Raw genomic sequence first — 22,503 nt, forward strand, 5'->3', positions numbered from 1 at the left:
TCGGCATTATCCCTGATTTCCACGCCACCCTTTAATACTCGCCCATTACTTATGCCGCACCTAGGCACCTAGTCGATGGTCAGGCGACAATGCCTCTCTTCAAAGGGCAACAAACATGCGATAGGTTCGCAGATAACAAGGCGGTGGCTCCTTACGTCGGAGTAATCTGATCAAGAATTGTACGTTTTATCGGAAACGTGGAGAACGGCGTCGATCGGTCGAGAAGAGCGACACTTGAAACAGGTAATTCGATAACGATGTGTTTGAGGGATTTCTTGGGGGTCTTAAATACTTCTTCGAGTATTAGCTATCGCTTGTTTTTTCCAAATTTTTGCATCCCAATCCTAGTGATAACGATTGGTAACGTTTGCTTCTTGTGTCCACTACTGTTTGCTTCATAACATTTGATAACGTTTCTCTGAATGGCTTACCCCTGTTTTAGCCTTAGCTAATACTTGAATGATCCCTTAGCGTTGACGTTTTCTTCTAAAAATACTCGGAGATGCGATGGCTTCTGGAAAATTTTTGTCAACGATCTTCACCCCACTTTCGTTTTAAAGAGGATTTACGGATTGTTTTTAAAATGTTTAGCATCTATTACCGCGTGCACCGAGTAGGTTACAAGAGCATTTGCCTCGAGTTGATCGTTTATACAGCAGCTACCTGTTTCCTCGGAATCATTACTACACATGATGCGACGCTTTGATAAGCGTATCATAAACGAAAGCTGCGGCGTAGGCTGTTCGTTTGGATTTTCTATCCCCCTTCCCAGCAGCAAGTGTCTATGTTTGTTATATTTTTTCTTCTCATCCGTGCACGGAATTGAGATGAAACATGAAAGGAAAAAAAAAAATAGGGTACATTTTGAATCTCTCTGTGACGTAACCCTTTGGAAACGGGACCGGCTTGAGATTCCACTGGAATAACTAATCCCTCCCTAGGGATTGTAAGTAGGTAAGGAGGGTCGCGATGGAATTTATACCGCAGGTTGTGTGCGCGGCTATGCGGCGAAGAAGTCGAAGTAGAAGAAGAAGAAGAAGAAGAAGAAGAGGAGGAAGAAGGCCCCGCGGATACTCAGAGGCGGAGGTAATAAGACGCTTATCGGAGTATCGCAACCACGGGGGTTCCTCTCTTATTCCCGACTTCGAGCACCCGACAAACCCGAGAAAACCCGATCATCTCGCGGCCTCGTAGGGGTTCCTCGTTTGTAACTATCCTCGAGCTGGGCGTGTGTGCACTAATCTATACTTAAGTCCAAGAACTACCGAGAATCCGAGAGAGACAGGGTGAAAACGGTGCAGGAGCTGCAAGTCTGCGAGGGATCAAGGTGGACTCTGATCAAACGAATTATTAATTATAAAATTTACGAAGAGAGACAAAATTTGCCAGTTTACGGAAAGTGCGTCAAGTAGGTCGAGTGTCGAATACCTCGCGGGCACCGAGAATTTACGATAAAGGAAGCCAGGAGGTCGGCCTTGCGTCCACGAGCCGCATACAGAGAACTCTTGATTCCTCGAAGGTGCAGGGTTACGAGGATGGGGGAGGTGAGGCCCTCGGTTTCACCCTTGTTTGCGGGTAGGAGAGTCGGGGATCCCCATGAGGATAGACGCTTTCTTTCCCCTCGCTGTATATCCCGCGGGATCATTAATCAAATCCCTCTCCTCTTCCCCTCGGCGCTCGACGACGTCGTCGTTCTCGAGGAGGCGCAGCCGCCATTATGGAGCGGTTGCGTGCGCGACGCACTAATTAAAACTCGGGGAGAATAAATGCTTCGCGTACCTTACCGTGTATATTGTACCTCGAATTCACGCCGAGGAAAACAACCAACGAATAATACTCGAAGAGCATATCGCGGGGAGAATAAGAGAGCAGATTTTACTCGAAACTGCAGGTAAAGTGGGACACGTCAGGTTTTTTTCATAAAATACACGTACTTCGTAAAATACAGAATTCACTCTGGAAACAGTGAAAATCACTGTGCGCAGAGTAAAATCTACTACATTTATGGAAAAAATATATATTTGAGACGTGTATTTTTTACTGCACTTTTCAGTAAAATCTACTATTCTTCTTCTCTCCGTGTACAGAGCATCGAAAATTTCTATCAATGCGCCGTATGCTTTATACGTACGGTTTGACCGGGAAGATTTTTTGAGTTCTCGTAAACAGATTCGATCGATCGAAAGATTCAAATCGAATGGTCTCTACTGTTGAAATAATCGTTGGTGGTTTTTTATTTATTTTTTTTCTCGACGACAGATTAATGCGATTTAATTGTGAACGAGTTAACGGTTTATACATTTGTGCAAGGTTTTACTATACATCCTCGGTTATAATAAAGAAAGTTAGTGAACATTCTTTTTCGTCTACAACCAATGTAGCAACCATCATCTCCATACCGTAAATAATTTTCGGTACCTATACTTATTTACAATTTACGAGCGTAACGGCTTTAGAAATTGGAATTACGACCCGTTAACAGGCATAAAGTCCTTGCGGCGTGGCCGAACAACAAACAAACAATTGGCTGGCTGTCTCGTCGGAAATGCACGGTGACTCGTTACCCTCGGCTCGACGTTCGAGGGGTACGCGTACGCCTCGAAAAGGGAGAAATTTTCGAGTCACGGTACCGCGTCTCGGTGTAAGAATGCGTTTAAGTATAATTAGGTGAATGTCAGTCGCTGTGAGCCGTGGATAATCGTCGCTTGATCCAGTCAAGTTAAAAGGCGGGTGCAGTGGCAAGGTGCGTACGACCGAGGAAGACCCTTCAAATTTGTTTACAATATTTTCTTTTTCCCTTCCCTTGCTTCAACTTTTACCGAAACGTCCAGCGTATCGTTCAGCACCTTGCGACAGTCGTTTCCATGTCATCTACATCCGTTCGACTTGCACGACGTACCGCTTCCAAAAAAGATTAAAAATCACGAGCGACGAAGAACCAACTCTTTGAATAAGCGCTCGTTCGATTTGCAGAATACCGAAACATAAACCCGTTGACGACTCGCAGGGCGACGATTGTTGTAGGAACCGTCGACCGCATCGTCAGGTTCTCTTAAATGTTGAAAATACCTGTCCCGGCGTGCAGCTCGGCGTCCCAAACGGGTTCATAAATTATTTAGTATTCGGTGTATTCAAGTATTTAGAAGAGACTTGGACATTTGCGGTGAGGAGGACTTAGTCAGGGACCGCTAATGGGCCCCAAGGGTGCCGTAAGAGTAACGCCCACGTCCATTCTTCTGTTCTTGCAGGGACCCTTTTCTTTGGCTATTCGGTTCTCTGCTTTTCAAAGGTTTGAGCGGGGCGATCGTCGGTCCGTCAGTTCCTCTCAATCGCGGCACTCGGAGCTTTCGAATCTTAAAACCCGAACTGGATCAGAGACGAGGAGGTGTGTAGAAAGATTTCACAGACGGCGAGTCCGCGAATAATCACCGTTCCAGTCGAAGTAATTCTATTCTGGTCGATTTTCCATCGCTGGTTTATTTAATCGATCCTCAATTTGTTACGATTTCAACGTTATTCATCAGCAGTCCAACGATGATTAGGGTATATTCTGCTGACACTTCCTACTTAACCGCCATTCGCTGAGCTCTGGCACGGCACGTATTTTCATCCGGCACATGAAGACGCCGAGACGTGACGTGACGCGACGTCCAGACGCCCTTTTTCCCGTCGACGACGACGTCGGGATTTCGGGATCTAGACACGCTTTGCTATTGTTGGCTCAGACTCCGACACCGCCGATGTAAATTTCTGTGAAATTCGTCTACGAAAACATCCACCGTGTTGAGATGGTCTCGGGCAACAATGATTAGCCATTGTTGGTCGCTCGGGCGAGATCCGTCCGGAGCGTTATCCTCTCCCCACGGCTTATTTTCAATACCAAGAGAGGATCGAAATGTTGCAAAGAGTTGTCACTTGACGCGAATCAAATTCGCGAAGAAGAAGATTCGACGATGTTTCAGAAGTGTATAAAATCCAAATTTCAAAGTAAAAACCTTACACCCACCAATTTCATTCGGGTGACGAATACCCTTGGCGGTGTTCGTCCTTCCCGAATTCACCCGTTTACCAATTGATTCGTGAAATCTTTTCGACCCATGTTCAGACTATTCTACTATTCTAAATCATTTGACTTCGTCGATGTTCAGTCACGTCTATCGACTACTCGTACCGCGAAGCGGCTCATCCTGGGGTCTGAAGCCAAAGGTTTTCAGCGCAAGCCCGGAAGAGTTGCCAGCTAACTAGGATTGACCAAAGCTCCGCCGGTTATCTCCGTATTGTGTGTCGACACAATCAAAGGACGCAGCGGCCATTGTGTATCGGTAACAACTCGCGCCCACGAAGGGTCGACTTCGGGAAGGAAGATCCAATCACGGGAGTTTCATTCTCTTAAGAAGCTGGATGGGTACGTATAATATAGGGGATATACGCAAGGCGGACCAGAGACGTATCCCTGCTGCGTGCAGACGGGGAAGAAAGCATGCAACGCGGTTCCGAAGGGAGCGAGGAAGGATCGTCGGAGAAGAAGCGACGACTGGAGGAGAGAGAGAGGAGGAGACGACGAAACGGCGAGCCGAGGGTTGCTGAGAAAAGATCATTAATCAACCTCAGCTCGGTCCAATCGCGGCTCGCCTTCTAACCTCTCGTTCCGCTATCGGGTTTTCCCCCTTTTTTTATGCTCTCCCACCAACTCCCCCCTCCTCTTCCTCGGGATCCTTTTCGTCCGCGTGTCTTATCTCTCCCCATCGGAATAATGCAATAAATATATATATATATATATGTATATATAATATTGTAAATACATGTGAAACGGATCAACTGCAGGGAGAATCGAATCGCCGCGCGCACCGATTAATCACCGTAGTTATAGGAGCTTGACGGGTTATTTTTGGTCATACACCTGTACCTACTGTGTACCTAGATAAACAAGGCAAGTAATAGGTGCGCCGTAAGATAGATCCTGCATTGGCTTTGCCAAGGTGGAAGAATTTAAACTGTACCTTAGTGTCCAGAAAATGGGAAATTTCACGGGTGAATCGAGAAAAAATGATTGTAAATCTGTTCGTTGGCTCAATAAAGTTGATGAAATATACTTCTTTTCCTCTGTATACCTATAAACTCTTTACGCCAGCCTTTCTAACTGCGTGAGTAAGATATTATAGAGCGAACAAGAACTGTTCGCGTAAGAAATAATATTGGAATAATACAAAAACTGTTGTATTTGATGCATAACGGGGATATTAAATGCTGCGGGACGAAAAATCACACCGAATGATATCTGTATTAGGTTGCCTCTATATACCGACTGAAATATACCGCAGTCAGTATACGATTTGTTCTTGTATTTGAACTGCGGTTATTAAAGATCTAACGGCAGGTGATTTCGGACACGGTAATTGACTATTTCTATCAAATTAAAATTATCCCATTCCTGCAATATCGCTCAGTGATATTTATTGCACCGCGTTAAAAGAAGAAAAGACAAATTCACTGTATTCAATTTATTTCGCAGGACAGTACAAAAAACCCATAATTCATCGTCACATTGTCCCGTCATTTCCTATCGATTTTTCCAGGACAATTAAAACAAGTCTGAGTTTGGCACAATATTGCACTGAGAGAAAAAAGTCATTGAATCAACTAAATTAGCGGTCCAACGGAATGTATCGACTAAAAATTTTGCTAGACCAACGAATCTTGAATTGACGCAAATAAATGTTTATTTCGCCGGTCTTGACTAAACATTCAGTAGATTCAATGACTTTTTTTCTAGAAGGCAGGCGCGATTGGCTGGATGAGTGGGAGACACGTCGCGATCATGCCTACGTATTTCTAAATCGCCTGACCTTTTGGCAAAAGCTCGCGAACGTGTAATACTGTGTGTATTGTATAACAGCGGGTTTCGGTACCGCGTATCAGATCGCTGAAGCCCGTTGTTTCGATTCTCCACGCGTCTTGAGAAGATCGAGTCCCTGGATAACCTGCACGTGGTGTTTATATACTCATTCGGAACGCGCGACGAAACCGCCATGCAGGGTGGTTATAATTCAAAGATTCGTAATCTTTCCTAGTAGGCGTTTCCGACCCTCAAACGCGTACAATTCACACCTTCGCGTATAAAAAGTGAGTGCAAAACTCTTTCTCATTCTTACAGATTAAAAATTTCAACGGTCGATGATAAGCTCAACTTTACATACAAAGGAGGTCAGGTTTTTAGTTTAAAAATCATTACTCATACCGGTTGTTGACTTGTGATAATCTAAACGACGTGGACAAAGAATCGATCATTTCCACTAGCCCTTTTTTTCCGCATTCGCAACGAAGAATCTCAGCTCAGAATTCGTGCGGCACCTTAAACAATGACAACGCGCATTCGTATCGCACCGCGTTTTCCGTTGCGTGAAGTTAAATGTTCTCCGAAGTAACAGACGACGAAACGGTACGTATGAGAGGACTAAACTATGGAAGGCACGAAGAGTGGGGGATTTGTTTCGGTGGATATTAATATGATAATTAGCCAAGAGAAAGAGAGAGAAAGAGAAAGAGAGAGAGTGAGGATCAGAGACGGTCCCAAGAAGGAAGAGCGCGATCGAAAAGAGGAAACAAAGAGGAGATGGATGAACGTGCGAAGAGAAAGGGAGACGAGAAGCTACGAGAGCGTAAACCCGCGGTCTGTAGAACCGCTCAAAGCTTATTGGAGCGGGTTTCTGATTGGCCAGCCTGCCGCACAGCATGGCGGGTTGTATTCGGCGCCGCGACGGTCTGGCGTCCCGGCGCGGCGTGAGTGATCATGCGGCGTTCAGGCTGCCGCAACGCCGCTTCTGAAACCAAAGCTTACAGCCGCCAAGCACCGCTCTGGCATTTAACACGCTTAACCGGAAATTGAATTTCTATGATACCAGCGACGTGTTCGCGGTGCGTGGCGCATGGCTAAGTAACGCGCTTCCAGGCACATCCGCTTTCCGCAGGCAAATGGACCTTTTTACGTTTGCGGTGCGAACGTAGATCGATACAGATTACGTCGAAACACTCGATACGTATCGACCGATCGGAGATGGAACTGCGTTAACGGCTCGTGAATGTACCACGGATTTTGAGAAACGTCAGGTCGACGTTCGATCATGCAAAATTCAATAATATCAACAATTATTATTGTATCGGAGGTATCGAAAAAAGATTTGACAAAATTGCGAGAGGAAGAAACGGAATGGGGCTTGAGTCGTTGTCGTGTGTATACCGCCAAATATCGATATCCGTGTATCTGAAACGAGAAAAAGGGCTTAACAGTCCCATTTTACACGTAATTCTGAACAAATACACTCCAACGCATTTTCATTTAACGCAGAAATAGTAAATTCGCTGTACAATTCGTACAATTTCTTTATTTCAGCGTTAAATGAAAATGTATTGGACCGTTTTTGTTCAGAATTTCTTATAGAAAAGGGATGTCGAACCGTTTTTCGCTTTTGAGATACGTGGATATCGATATTCGGAAATAGGTATATGCGAGAACGTTGAAATCGACCGGAGTACTCCCTTAACTGTGCGAGTGTCGAAACAATTCTAACAAAATGTTCTATCTCAAGTTCACGGACGTCGGGCATAGAATAAAAGCTAGACTAAAAACAGGCACACGAGTGTGCAACAGGATTGTGACTATACGAGGCGTCGGACCGTTGTGAGAAGGAGAGGAGTTGGATACCGGTTTTTTTCCCCCCCTTCCTCATCCCGAGGGACGATCGGGTTCCTCGCCTAATTACAAGATTCGAGCCAATCTCGAAGGCCCCTCGGTCGAAAATTCTTCATCTTTCTCTGCGTGCAGGCTGTCGCCATTTTCCTTTTCACGGTCTCGTATCGTCGAGAATTTCCGAACGGAACGAAGATTCTAGCGTGGAGGATAATCGTGCTTGGAAAAGTTAGTCGCTCGTTCTCAGAGCTTGGAGTCCGACATCCGAACGCGCGATAGATCCTCTCCTGGGAGATCGCATCGATCAATCCGATAAATCTTGGCTTGTCAAAATATTTTCTATGGGGTTATTCGCGGCGGTATATTTTTACGGTCGGTCGTCATAGGCGCCCGGATAGGAAGCATCGGTATTATGGATATTGTGGGCACAGGGCGGCCTCCGGATAATATTTATCCTCCTTTTAATCCTGTGAAAACATTCATACTCGCCGTGAACCGTCACCTGGAATCTCTCTGGGGACAATTCGATCAACGAGATATGCCCGGCCTGACTTCGAGCCATTAGATTCCCGTGGCGGGAGAAGGACCGCGAGAAGAAAGGCTCGAAACTTTCATTTTTTCATATTTACCGGAAGAACTTCGAGCTTAGAAATTTGTAACGAGAGGGACGCGGCTGCAGCCGTTATAAAAATGAGGTGCGGAAAGAAAGAAAAAGAGGGATGGATGGATAGGTTGCTTGTTATGTCCACAGCGATGTTGGGCAACTACGTAATGATACATAATGACAGAAATTAATATGCGATACAGAAAAAACAGAAACATATAAGCAGGTAAAACGGACAGAAAACATGGCTAGAAATAGATAAAATCAAAAAGGAAACAAAGATAAAACGATGAAATTAAAGTATAAGATTCAAACAGCGGAGAGTCCGTGGCAATGCGACAGGTTAGAGACGAGGGGTGGGATAAAATAAAATTCAAGTAAATAAAATAAAGTCGTCTGGTGGAAAGAAATCAAACTAAAGCAACCAGGCCGACAGCTAACCGAATTTTCTTATTTCTTATTTTTTATTTACCAAAAATTACGATTTCTCTCCATTGTTATAAAAAAACTTGGGTTATCTGGTGTTGAAATGGCGGCGATAACCGAGTCCCGACGTCACGAGGACATTTCCAATATTCCCGACGCACCGTAGCGCAAAGCGTCACACTGTAAAGCTGCAGGTAAATTGGAAGACTCGGGTTTGTAGTTAAATTACACGAATGGTTAAAGCACCTGCTTGGAAACACGTCTTAGAGACGGCCGCGCTGCGTATAGGCTATGAAGGACAGAACGCGTCCTATCTAGTGCAAGAATAGTAATATACCAATGTATATCCATACCTATGCGTGTGGCACAACATGGCACAACAAGGCATAACATGGGGGGGCAGGTGATCACGTCGATCCCGCAGCACCGTTGAAGGTGACAAATGAAGATGCGGCATCCTTTTGAAGCATTCTTACAAACTACCTTGCTTACAGTCGGCTGTGACAGAGATCCGCGTAGGAGTCGGGAGAGAAAGAGAAAAAGAGAGAGGGAAGAAGGTCGAGAAGCGGAGAGAAACGCCATCCGAACATCGGAAATGAAGAAAAATGAAGGAACGAGTGAAACTGTACAAGTTCAGAATTCGTCAACAAGTACAACCGACTATAAACAACTTTTGATCATAGGTCCAAGATGCGGTGTAAAGAGGTGTAGGTACGTTAAATAAACAAATATAACGACACTTTGCGCGACGTCGAGGTTCAAACGACTGTTAGATGCGAAAAGTTGCGGGCATTCTTCGGCCTTTCTTTCGTACCTTTCTCCCATTTTACCCGCGTCGGGATGAGCGGAGTATCAGATACATCCTAGATCCTAGACAGTCGAACGCGAACCATTAGTCACGGGTTGTACGGGGCATCTCCTGGCTGCCTGGAGCTATTTTCAGAGAGGACAAGCAAATCTCCGTTCTATCTCTAAAAGGCGAGCGACGGAGGTGGTCGAGGTGTTTATGATAATCCTACGAGACTTTTCTCCTCCATTTCTCCGACTCCAAAGGCGGTCTCGCGGCTCTCATTCTTTCCCTCGTTTTCACGTCCCGGTCAATTTTATCCTCGGTTTAAGGGCGAGCGTTCGGTAAGAAGCGGAGGTGCCTTGAATTTGACAGATTGTTGGAATGAATTATACCTAGACTCGACTCGGTCGGAAATTTCATCCCGTGTTTTACAGCCGGGAATAGAGTTCGTCGAGTAAACTATTTTTTTCCCTCGTCACTTTTACATGGGGCTCGGTTGAACCCAGAAACGATTTTAACGTACAATTTCAAAGCCAACGTGCTTGAATCAGGATTGTTTGCGCGAGTAAAATGAACAACGATTGAAAAAACTTTGGGGTCTCAGAGACCCCGTGTACGCATTGCGTATTGTCTCACTTTTTTGCTCCAAGAATTTCTCCCACATCCTCCATTGTTTTTTGCTAAAACTTACAAGATTGGAGTCTATTTTTGAATTCTTAAATTACTCTCTCATAATTTGGTTCAAGTCGTAACGTAATGTTGCGTACGGTAATAAGGTTCCATAATTGGCCGGGGTCTGGGAAACCCCGTGTAAGTAACGTGGAAGTTTATATACTCTCTCCAATAATGAATTGGAGAACATTCACTGATATCGATCAATTTCCGGAACTTTTCACCATCGCGATGATAAAATCTGCGACAACTTCCCGATGTCTGTAAATAGAGTTTAACGTTACGCAGGAAGAGCGTAGAATAGTTAAGCGTAAAATACGATTTGCAGAATATCTCGGCACGACTTGAGTTAAGACCAAAGACCGCGGGCATTTGGAATTCATTATAGATTTCGCAAGTGTAAGGAAACAATGACAATTACATCACCCCTTAACTAATTGTAAAGGCAGGTACCACAAAAAATTCTCCAAAAAATAACATAAATTCTAAGACAGTAAAAGGAGTAACGACGTTGCGGAATATATCCTTTGAAATAGTCAAACGGGGACGAAAACGAGACGCGATGCTCGCGAAAAATGAGATCCTGATCCTGCAGGCGAGGCTTTTGGTCAGTCAGACTGCTGTCCATGCTGGATGGATGGTCCGTGGTCCTTGTCGTGAACATGACAGTTTGACAGGAGGACGACGCCAGGACCACCTTCAGTCCCGGAGGCTGCGGTCCCGTCTCTCTTTTTCTCTCTCTCTCTCTCTCTCTCTCTCTTTGCCTCTCTCATCTCTCTCGCCCACACCTCAGCTATTGACTATCTAATATCAGCTATCGACCTATCGGGCATCAGGAACGGGTCATCTATGAGCGGCTTATCGGCTGCTGGTAAACGCGTCGAGAGATCCACGATTTGTCAAACTGTGCCACACGACTTAACATTACCACCGTGATTAATCTCCTCTTCTCAACATCGTTTTTTCTTTTTCACATCCGAACCGAACAGTTCGGAGATATGATACGGACGGTAATTCTTGACGGTTTCTTTCGCTTTCCTTTCTTTTCTCATTTCGAAACCACGGGGTGGATGGGAAACTGTGAGTTGAATCAATCGCGTTGAACGATTTTAAAGTCCAATTTACTCCAGAGCTTGAAACATTTCCAGCTATATTTGAAGAATGTAATTAAAATGTAAAAAAATATACGTACTTTTGATCCTTCTTTTTAATATAAATTTCGTTTTGTTATTTTTAAACGAGTTACGAATATGCATCACGCGATTGAATCTAAACTTGGGTAAGATACGACAGTCTAACATCATTCGTTCAACGTTATCTCTGCTCTGTAATATTATATAAAAAGAATCGTACTACACCACATAATATACTTTTATCTGTACGTAGATACCATGTATATAAAGTGTTTAAAATCACGGTACGTTATATAATAAACGTTTCAAGGTTTAGGATACTTTCCAAGCGAAATAAATCATCGTTATTTTGCCACAAAGAACATCGTGTCCTCGTGTCCGCAAAAAAGATTAATTAACCAATATATGTTTAAATGAGAGTTAATTGAAGCTTCGGAGTGATAAACTAATGAAGTGAACGACTAATTATGGATAAAAAAAAAAAAAAAACAACGATTTGGTCCATGATCGCAGTTTAATCTTTCAACCGAAACACTCGGCAATTGAGAGGGGGGGGGGGGGGGGGGGGGGGGGATTATTTTATTCGGTGCGAAACGAATTAAATTAAACAATAAGCAAAATATAGTTTAAGTAAATGATCTCGTTGGGAGTTTAACACTGGCGCCACCGACAATGATAGATAGAAAATATAAGAACCATTAAATTTCGATGCGCCAGGTGTTACTGTACCAGCTGTACGTCGGTTCGTTTTACCGATGGTAAATCTCTACCTTACCGCCCGCAGGCATTTCCCGCTTCTCGACAATCAGCAAGAATGGAATCGCGAGACGCGATGAAAGAGCCGTTGCGGCGACTGATGTTCGCCTCATAGACGGTGGCAAATTTTCCACTACTTTTTTTTAAAAACAACAATGTTGGCAAGTGATTTTTTTTTGTTTTTTATACCCGTCCTGCAGTCATCGAATTAATTAAAAGGCTTGGCCGGCTAATTTTACAATTGGGTAATTGTGCCTGTGGCGTGACAGAGGTGTCAAGAAAATTAGGTTACGTCTTTAAGCGGCGACAGTTTAGCGCGATGAAGTTTTTAACCCTAGACTAGAAGCGCAGACAGTATACACGTACGATTATCTCGAGATTAAATTGACGCAGATAAGAATGGTACTTTCTTATACGCTTGCAATCAATCTTCTCGTTACAAACACGTGTATCGTGGGCTAGAATTAACTTTTTACAAGTTTTACAACCTACATGTATACCGATAAAGTGTTTCTTTATGTGTTTATCAATATATACATATTTATGAGTCATTGAAAACCGGCCGACGGCAAGTTTTTTCTTGTACTTCATAATTTTCAGTAAAAAATTATATTTTATACATCTTCTTTTTTTTTTTCTTCGCATATCCGCTTGTGCAACGATCATGTAACAAATATACCTACATAGATGATCTAAGACAGGTGCAAATAATACATGAAATGTACATATATACGTATACACACACGTACACGTATTTATTTTAGCTACAGAGATACGTGTACGTATGTTCGTCATTATTAGATAACTTATTAAATTACTGGTTCAAAAGTATAGTTGATGGGAGTCGGAGGCTGAAACGATTTGTTGACGTAATACTTGCGATTTGGGCAATGATACGTCCTGATACGTACTAACGCTTTATTTATTTCAACCATCGTAACAGCAGCGGCACGAAGCAGAGCCCTGTTGTATATGATATCATAGTACGGGAAATAATAAATTTTCATCAAGGAAGTCGAACGCTATTTTATACATATATATATAATACAGTTGTATTTGCATCAGACATACGTGTATAAAGTTAAACCATCGTTTTGGAATATGAGTAGGATTCATTCTGCAGTTTGAAAATTAGATTTTGAGGGAGGCTGTTGCAATAGGTACGTACAAGATTTCAACAAGTCTAGAGATATACTGCCGGAAACTATGCATCGAGGCATCGGCGATATCGGGCTGAAATCGATGCTAATCGGTTAGGCAAATACGTAACACATCGTCACCTTTCCCGCTATCGTGACTAAGCGTATAGATATTACAATATTACTCAACAAACAATATGCAGACTGTACCGAATGAAGAAAAAGATGTGAAAAATTACGGTGGTGTTAAGTTTATCCGAATCGGACGCGCCGTTTTTTATTTTTAATTTACTCGATTTTTAGAACGATTCGAAGATATGAAAATAGTTATTTTTCTGGCAATTACGCGCAAAGTAAAAAGTTCTCGACTTTTTCAATCTTATTGTAATCTTATTGTTAGCATGATCATTTATTGTAATCTCACACAATCTTCCGTAGAACCTTTTTTCCGGCATGCTGTTGCGGGTAACGAGAAAAACGGAAAACCGCAACCGCATTTGCGACGTGTTCAATAATTTGTTGACATCATATCTTCCGTTGGCAAAATTTTAATGTCATACATGTAACATACGTACAACGTCAACTTTACTTCTGACATCATTATATTTAAATATACTTGAATAATACGCGAGAAGGGTAAAAATTATAAAGGATATTTTAGAATTACTCTTTACGTTTACCTATAACGTTGCATATAAATCCATACAAGTATGATCGAGGCGATTTGAACAACGTTTCCAGAATTGCTCCTTCATACACCGAACAAGCAGGGTTATTAGAAAGGTGTGAAATATCGGGCCCATTGAATAAAGCTGCGACTTTGAATTGAATGAGAAATTTTAGAAACAACAAGAACGTTAAAGAATTCCTGACAAATAGCACGTAGCCGTTTTACGATTACACATTTGTAATACAGAAAATACGGGTAAAAGAGGTAATGGTTTTAAAACCTTCTTATCGTTAGAAATGAAATTTTTAAGTTGATGTTCCCAAGTTAAAGCGACCGGTGCTTTGCACCGTTCTAACCAAATGGGAATCCGATAAGAGAATATTTTCCCGCTACATTACAGAATTTTGAAATCGGCCGGTTTTATGCGGCCCGTCGATTACGCTCCGAAGAAAAACAACCTCTCCTGTACGCTTGAGCTAACGATGCGATCCAACAGAGACTCGGCAATTACCGAACCACTTTACGACATATAACGCCCTGGTATAATTAGGTACTAGGCGGAGTAAAATTTCCACTTCGAAACTATCTAGTGTGGAAAATATAACGGTTTTACAACCAACAAATAATTGGAAACAATGCGTAGGCGCGAGCGTCGTTATACGCATATGTCTAATGCAACGGGCTTAAGATCAGAGATAAAAAATTTAGTTTAGTTTACAGGCTCCTTTTCCTTCTTTTCCATCATTTCCATCTATCTTTCGTTCTTTTTTTTTTTTTCTTTTTTCTTTTTCCACAAATACCTTTACTAGTTTCTTTACTAGGTGCATTGTATGTGTAATAATGTACAGTGCGTTACAGCTGTCTGTTATAACGGTCCTAATTGCTTTCATTTCGTAAGTTTCAAGGTTGTTCCCTGTGCACTGTAAAGTTAACTTACATCGCGTATTTACGCTCCAACGAACTGATACGTAGCAAGATTTTACCGCATCAAACAAATCACGAAGGGAACGAACTAATTAGAGCGAGAGGGACGTGATATCTCAAATTTATGCGCAACATTCAATTGATCCTCAAGATCATTGGTCGACGATCATCAAGGTTTTCATTCGAGTAATCGAATGATAAATTACAGCTCTAGGAAATTATTTATGCCTAGGAGATTTTGTGATTACTACAGATTATGTAATAACCGCATACACACTAGTAGGAGATTATTTTGTTTGACAATCCGAAACGAAATAAGAAGTTACGCAACGGTTGAAAATAAACAAAAAAAAACATTCTGTACATACAGGTTATTCAACATTAGCAGAATTTTTTCTCAGCAGTCTCACCGATTGAAAATTTTTACAATCGCTTGCCTCCTTGGATTTAAAACTTATCTGTATATCTATATAACGAGACGTGCGTAAAATAAATCTTTGTAAAATGAGATTCCTTATAATTTTCAGATCTACAATTTTAGTTCAACTCTCGAAATTCGCCAGCTGCGTTAGAGCGAAGAAAAATGAGGGAATTGAGATAAATAAAAAAGAAAAAAAAAAAAATGCACGAACTGTTTTGTATTGAAATACTAGAACGAAGACTCGGCGTTTATCTATGGTTTGCAAATATACATCCGTCGCGATCAGATAACGGTAGGGGGGAGTCGAAGGTAAAAGAAAAAAATTTTCAACGGCGTCATAAAACGGAGCGTCGAGACACCTGAAATATTGGAGATGCGAATTAATAAGCCTGTAACGAGAACTCTGAACCATGGACATTAATTTTTGTTCGCGAACGTAACGAAATTTGGGTGTGGAGTGGAAAAAGAAGATGAAAAAGAAGATGAAAAATAATTAAAAAAAAAAAATAAAAAAAATAATAAAATCAAGGAAGATAAATTAAAAGGAGATTTGGAGAAGAAAAATTAAAAAATAAAATGTAAAAATAAAAAACGCGGTGACACGTAGTTCTATATCATTATCGCAATTACGCAAGTGAGAATTCATACGATGTTTGTTCGTCAACATGCATGGAACGACGGACTGTCATGTGGTGTGTAGTGTAGCGTGGCCTACAGTGTACACAGGCATTTGCTATTTACAATTTTAGGTGTACAATATAACCGTGCACACACATGCCCAACGTCTTTCACGCTCGTAATTATCAAACTTATGCTTGTCGGAGGCAGGACAGGGGCAGGACTTCTTTACAAAATTATACTGCATCGTATAATCGTATCAGGGCGATGAACGAGGACGAACAATTTGAGAACTGTGCGTGAGTGGGGGGTGGGGGTATAATATTTATAAGATGTTAGGGTGTTCGGGAAAAAATGATTTGCGATTTTCCACCGTGGCACCCCCTGAAAAGTTTGTTTACGCGAAAAGAAATATTTTGTAAATATATTAGCGTTCCACGTTATGCGGAAGATCGCGTTCGTTTGATTTTTCACCGTTTTTTAAAAATTTTTTTGAAGTTGCGAAGAAACACGTCGCAGCACTTCAACCATTATTACTTTCCTGTCATTTATATTCAATCCAAAGATCATGATCCATAACGATATGTCAACCGGAAACCTTATCCACCTGAATTGAAATTTAATATTAAATTCTAACGGTTTAATGAGATTTAATTAACAATAAAAAAGTCGTCAGATAGACTTCTCAAACGTCAAATGGAGACTTGATATTACCAGTGTGGGTTTTCTTAGTAACGTCAATTGATGTTATGATTGATGTGAGCAATAAAAAAAAATATATTGAAATTCATTCACGATTCTTCATACGTATCAAAAAACTGTATCAAAGTGAAAAATCAACCGAGCGTGATCTTCCATATAACGTAAAACGCTCGTTATTTTGCTAGAACCTTTCTTTGTACCTGAAACTTTTCAGGGGGTTCTATGGTGGAAAATCGCAAATTATTTTTTTCTGAAACACCCAGATAACGCGTATACAATATACACGATAAGTGACATTTCAATTCGCGTATTCTGCCTTTTCGCATACAAATTGCGTACATAAGAGAACGGAGTCTTTTTTGTTCACTGGCAATTATTCTCATCTTTTCTCTTTTTCGCTCATGTCGGACAGGTTTGTTCAAAGTTACGATTAATTTGGTTATTTCTGTTTCTTTTTTACTTTCTCACTTTGCCTTATTCGTCTTGTTAATACTAACGCATAAATAATCGCTAGCCGCGGGACACGTGCGAAGTGTTTACCTTTTTCCCAATGGCCGGATTGTCATAATTTCTGTATAATGTGTACCTCACACGTGTCTGCGAACGAACATTATCAAGGTGGGATTCACAAAATCAGCCCGTACTAGAAATCTAAGGAAATAACCCGCGAGACGCGGTTAAATTATAGAAGCTGGTCAAAACGACGTTCAAAATCGGATAACGACTATTAGCTCGATTATAAGAATTACCGTTTTACACATAAAAAATTTCAATCATCTTCTCGCAACATTTTTTAAACATTTGTCCGTATTAATACCAAACCGGTTGATCAAGTTGTTCTCGTTAACTCGATGCAATATGTTAAAATCGAAGACAATTTATAAATGTATTATATTCGACTGTTTACCATAAAAGGTTTTATCAATTAGCCATAGGTGGGCACGGTACGACTATAAGTAGTCGAGTCGTCGTGGTTTATCGACAGTGTCCATCGATAGGTCGAGAGAAAAGTATAATGCTTTCGGAAAATGGAAGGCGGCACGATATTTGTCACGGGACAATAATTGTACAGGATCGTTTACGGGCAACGCCAATTCAACGCAGTTTCGAAATCACTGCAATTTTCCCCGCAAAGCCGACATACGTAACCACGATTCGTCATCGTCACTTCTACCAAGAATAATATAACATATCGTACACAACGTACGTGTATTGTATGAATAATGCATAAAACCAAGGAAGGACACGTCCTTTGGTCTGCGGCCGCACCAGTTTACTGCATATAAGCAAAGAGCGATTGAAAATACTTGAGAAAATTTTTTTAATTTGTTCCTGTTATTTTGCAAAGTAAGAAAAAAAATAAAATAAATTTAAAAAATCCCCTCTTTCTCCAAACACGGGTGTTCGGGATACCTGCACATTCTTTGCGAACAATAATATCCGAGGGTTATTATACTGTGAGAAAAGAGAAAGATCAAAATTATTGCTCGCGGAAATTCGCAGAGATAAAATTGAAGTCAAGTTTTTTAGTTGTACTTTGAGTGTCGGGTGAAATATTTCAACGTTGCTCGTAATTAAACACAAATATGAGAGGAAAGAAGAATCTTATATTTTGTCGTTGTTTCTTCCTTAAATATTTAAAAATAATTAAAAGCCCGTGTAGATTTATGAATATACGTATTGTGTACAAACACATATCACACATACCGCATACATGTATGTATATGTATGTGTACGCAGTGAAACGATTATCTCGAGAAAAACGATTTGGGGCCCGTCAATTTTACAATCTTATCACCAATCACCGATTAAATAACGTGTCCCAACGATCATGACGAACGCGTAAAACGGTAGAATTGAATTTTCTTTAGGCTCGATCGCTTCAACGCCCATAACAAACGATGATTCAAAAAAACACTTGGGTTTTCCTGTATTTTTTACTGTACTTTGAGAACGTTCCTTTCATAAATCGGGAGAAAAATATTGACTCGTTTGAAAAGCCTTGAACTTGGAACATATGAATTATCTCTGGTATTGTATATCTTCTGCGCACACAAGCGTTCGCTCGTATAATATTGTAAAATAAAAAAGAAACGAAAATAAAAGAAAAGATGAATCGAAACGCTGCCTCCTGATGTTGAAATAATTTTACATCTTTTTTACCATAAGCATCGGAGTTAATTGTATGCCGGAGGTAAGGACAAATAAAAAAAAAAAAAATAAAAAATGGGATAGCCGCAGATAACGGATCGTGGCTGTAATTTGCACAGTCGACGATCGCAGTCGGCAGGATATAACAGATGGGTGCTATAGTCCGAGAAATATTTCATATTCTCACGTGACGAGCACGAAGGTTTGTACAGTGTTTCGCGTGATTTATGCGAAACTCGTCACCGGCGTTGGAAAACGGGTTTTGGGTTTTTTTTTGTTCAATTCTTTTCCTTTTTTGTTTCTCCGAATAAATCCCCGATGATGATGAATTCGCAGATGATCTTTTCAAGTGGGTTTTGGTGTAAACTTATCGTAGTATTACCTTTCAGAATTTTGAATGGGAAAAAGTTGGAAAAAGAATTGAATGAATCTGTTAACCTTTAACTGGAAAACAATACGTTGGAGTATTCTGTAACAAAAATAATTTTGGGCTACGATCTTCGTAGATACGTGTTGAGAATTATTTTCTTTAAAAAGCACGTTTCGTTTCTAAATCGTTTTAGCTAGATAAATATCTACATCCAATAACAAACGACCGATGATTAAATCTTTTCCCACTTTTCGTCTTTGGAATTTTCACTGGCCATGTAATTATTAAGCAGTTGAAACGACGAGAGTATCGGTTGACCGACTTAGATAAATATCACGTATTTTATCGATCAATTGGAGGGGCGAAGGAGAATTTTGGAAAAATCGTGACGTCCTTAGAAAAAAACACGAAAAAAAATAAAATTAAAGAAATTAAAAATTAGACAGTACAAATCGATACACTTTCTCAAAAAAAAGGTAAGTAAATTTCTCAGGTGTCAACCGCGCTGTTCAGACTCAAATGCACCAATTTGCTAATTAGTAAATACGACCATGTGCGAAAGTTCTCAAATGCCAGATTTAAAGTTACCTGAAATATTGGGTTATACATTTTTAAATTCAACGCGTGTATGTGCCGTATGCAAAGAGGTTTGTGAAAACTGAAAACGGGGTTGAAAAAATTCTGGTAAGTTATTATCATCCATCAATTTCATCGCTACATTCACATGCAATCCAACAAGTACTTGATTTCCGATCGCAACTTGCGAAACGCGTTATAAAAATTGTTATTCCGCAAAGCCAATACCGATAACCGCGTATGTGGACCAAACGAACGAACGTAATTTATATACCTACGATTGTAAAGAATTAACTTTACCGAGCATATGTCGTTGCAACATCCAGTCGGTAAAATAATTGCAGTCCTGCGCCGATTATAGTCTATAAAGTTGTTTACAGAGATTCCAACGCAGGGGCGTTTTGCACGCACGAGTACAACATTCGTACATACATATGTATGCCACTTAAGATGTCCAGTATCAGTGAATAAAGACAGAGATAATACGCGGTTAGAGCGACGGTCGTGTGTGTGTGTGACGTCACAGGACAACACAAACGCCGACAACTTTACACACACGTAAAGCATGATGCGGAAGATGGGCGCTAAGAATTGGCAGCGTTACCTGCCGTGAAATTTTACGTCCGGCGCCTTGTATCGTGATTACGATTTACGTGCATCGACAAAATTTTCCTACGGCGATTTATAAACAAATAAATAGAGAAAATTTTTAAGACAAAATTTTCGCATACATTTTCTTTACCATTTTTTCATGTATGCATACATTTCTTGACACGGAATATAACTTCGGCGACTGTAAATTAAACGGATCCGTATATATTTATTTAACAATGCCTAATAATATAATATAACAAATGCATCCGCGGTTGTATGCGTATATATATACAATTACATATCTTACGGCAAATATTGCGCAGCTTTGATATGTGTATGTGTACAGTATCTACGTTATCGTGCATACATGTACGGATGATTACATTTGGTATTATATGTAGATATAATTTACACTCGTACAAGCAGTCTGATAGTTATTACGATTTGCGATGAATTTTTCACACCGTACTCTTCGTTCTTCTCGAAATGTTTCGAGTAAAAGTGAAAAGTACAAGATTAAAAAAGAAGGATGAAAAAAGTAAAAAATAAAAATGACAACGCAGCGCGCAAAGTTGGAAGTTGTAACAATTAAACACACAATTCGTAAATATCCATGAAATTGGCCTTGTCGAATGATTATCAATACGCGCATCGATAACTTTTTATTCACTCACCTAAGTAAAGAAGTTGCCGCAGAGGCTTCTGTGCCGGATGTTATTTTATATCCAATATATAACGTGCTGCGTGTGTGTATATTTGTGCACATAAAACATGTATTTCACCTTCGCGTGGTGAAAAAAAAAAATGAAAAAAAAAAAAAAATTACATAATATCGTCACTTATCGAATCGTTAAATTCACTCAACGTATGTCTATTTTTTCTTTTATTTTTTATTTTCAAGTTCAAAGGACGTGCGGGGCGGGGGTGGGGGGTGGTCGGGGGGGGGAGGGGATTGGGGGTCGGTGGTTTTTTTCCCTTCCGGTTACATTTGACCCGATTCACGTCGAGGAAAGTTAGGGATCACGGGGACAGCAGGAGTTTCGCGACACTTGGACACGGCTAACGTAAGAGCTTTGTAACTTGGCACTTGGAGTTTTGAAAGCAACTAACGAAGAATGTGCGCGAGCGCGTGCGGCGAGATAACGAGCGTGTATCTACTTGGTTGCCGCCGCCTCGTTTAGTTATGAATTTACTCGCAAGATATCGCCCAGGGTTTGACATCTTGGCTCTGGAAACAGAGACAGAGAGCGATGTCAACAGTGGGGAGGATTAACAATTTTCGAAACCGACGATCCGGCTTTCCTCATCTACGTTTCTCGGCATTTTTCGCACTGATATTTTCGTACTTGAAACTTGGGTATCCGTTCGTCGTACGAATATCGTGTTAAAATGGTCGTTTTTGAATTTCGACCGGCACGCCCACCAAATCGGTTCCAAATAAGTCAAAAATAATTCTACAATTTTTTTTCAAGTTTTTATATCAACTCTAAACCGTGCCCCAAAGGGGTCGGATTTCACCGTTTAAAATACACGTGTTTTGGACACATTCTTAGTGTGTATTTTAGTGTAAGCGTAGTAGTGTTGAAAAAAATTTTTAGCGCTACTAGGTATCTGAGAAAAAATTCACATCGTCGTACCAGGCAATCTAGACGAATTACACAACCTTGAAATCTAACTATTTACCATTTACAATAAGATATATACCGAAAGTGTTGTCGAAACGTAGGAATGAACATATGTTCATTTTTATGTCAAAAATGCGGGGTTTTTCTTTCAAGTTTTTAAACCATACCTCGGATACGCTGGGTTGAAAAATTTTGAAAAAAATTGCTATACCATTTTTCGTCGCGTAAAAAATATTATAAAGTCAATCGGAGACGTCGACGTAAAATCTTGATCACGATGTCACGGAATGCCCCATATAAATATACATACCATTACGATCGGTACATAGGAACGCGAGGAGCATGGCAATTAGCTGTAGGAACATAGATAAGAGGATGTTTTTACCGTCTAGTTCTTGAACCTCGGGGTCATATATTCCCGCGTCAACTTATACACGCGTACGTACGTATATACGATATACATACTCGCAGGTATGTACAACATCTATCGTGCAATGTATGGCTTGGCGCCGTGATTAATCACCCTGCGAGCAGCGCGCGAGTTTGTATATTAGTCAATAAACTAAATTTATAAACTCGTCAAACATGCGCGCGTTGTACATCCTGTACGTAAACGTGAACTTGTTTAAATATCTAATTGTAAGT

General features: G+C 40.8%; 1 protein-coding gene across 8 annotated transcripts in view; it reads right to left on the reverse strand.

Moving 5' to 3' along the window:
- LOC124185279 (segmentation protein cap'n'collar) overlaps positions 1–22,503 on the reverse strand; it is a 119,530-nt gene that overhangs the window by 67,947 nt on the left and 29,080 nt on the right. The window contains exon 1 of one of the 8 annotated variants that reach the window (XM_046575871.1): positions 20,908–21,045. The exons of the other annotated variants lie outside the window; for them this stretch is intronic. The gene's annotated coding sequence lies outside the window, so the exon portion shown is untranslated. Of the gene's footprint in view, positions 1–20,907; positions 21,046–22,503 lie in introns of those variants that run through there. 8 annotated transcript variants of the gene reach the window in all.

The sequence above is a fragment of the Neodiprion fabricii genome, chromosome 6 (assembly GCF_021155785.1).
Source record: "Neodiprion fabricii isolate iyNeoFabr1 chromosome 6, iyNeoFabr1.1, whole genome shotgun sequence".
Classification (NCBI taxonomy): Eukaryota; Metazoa; Arthropoda; class Insecta; order Hymenoptera; family Diprionidae; genus Neodiprion; species Neodiprion fabricii.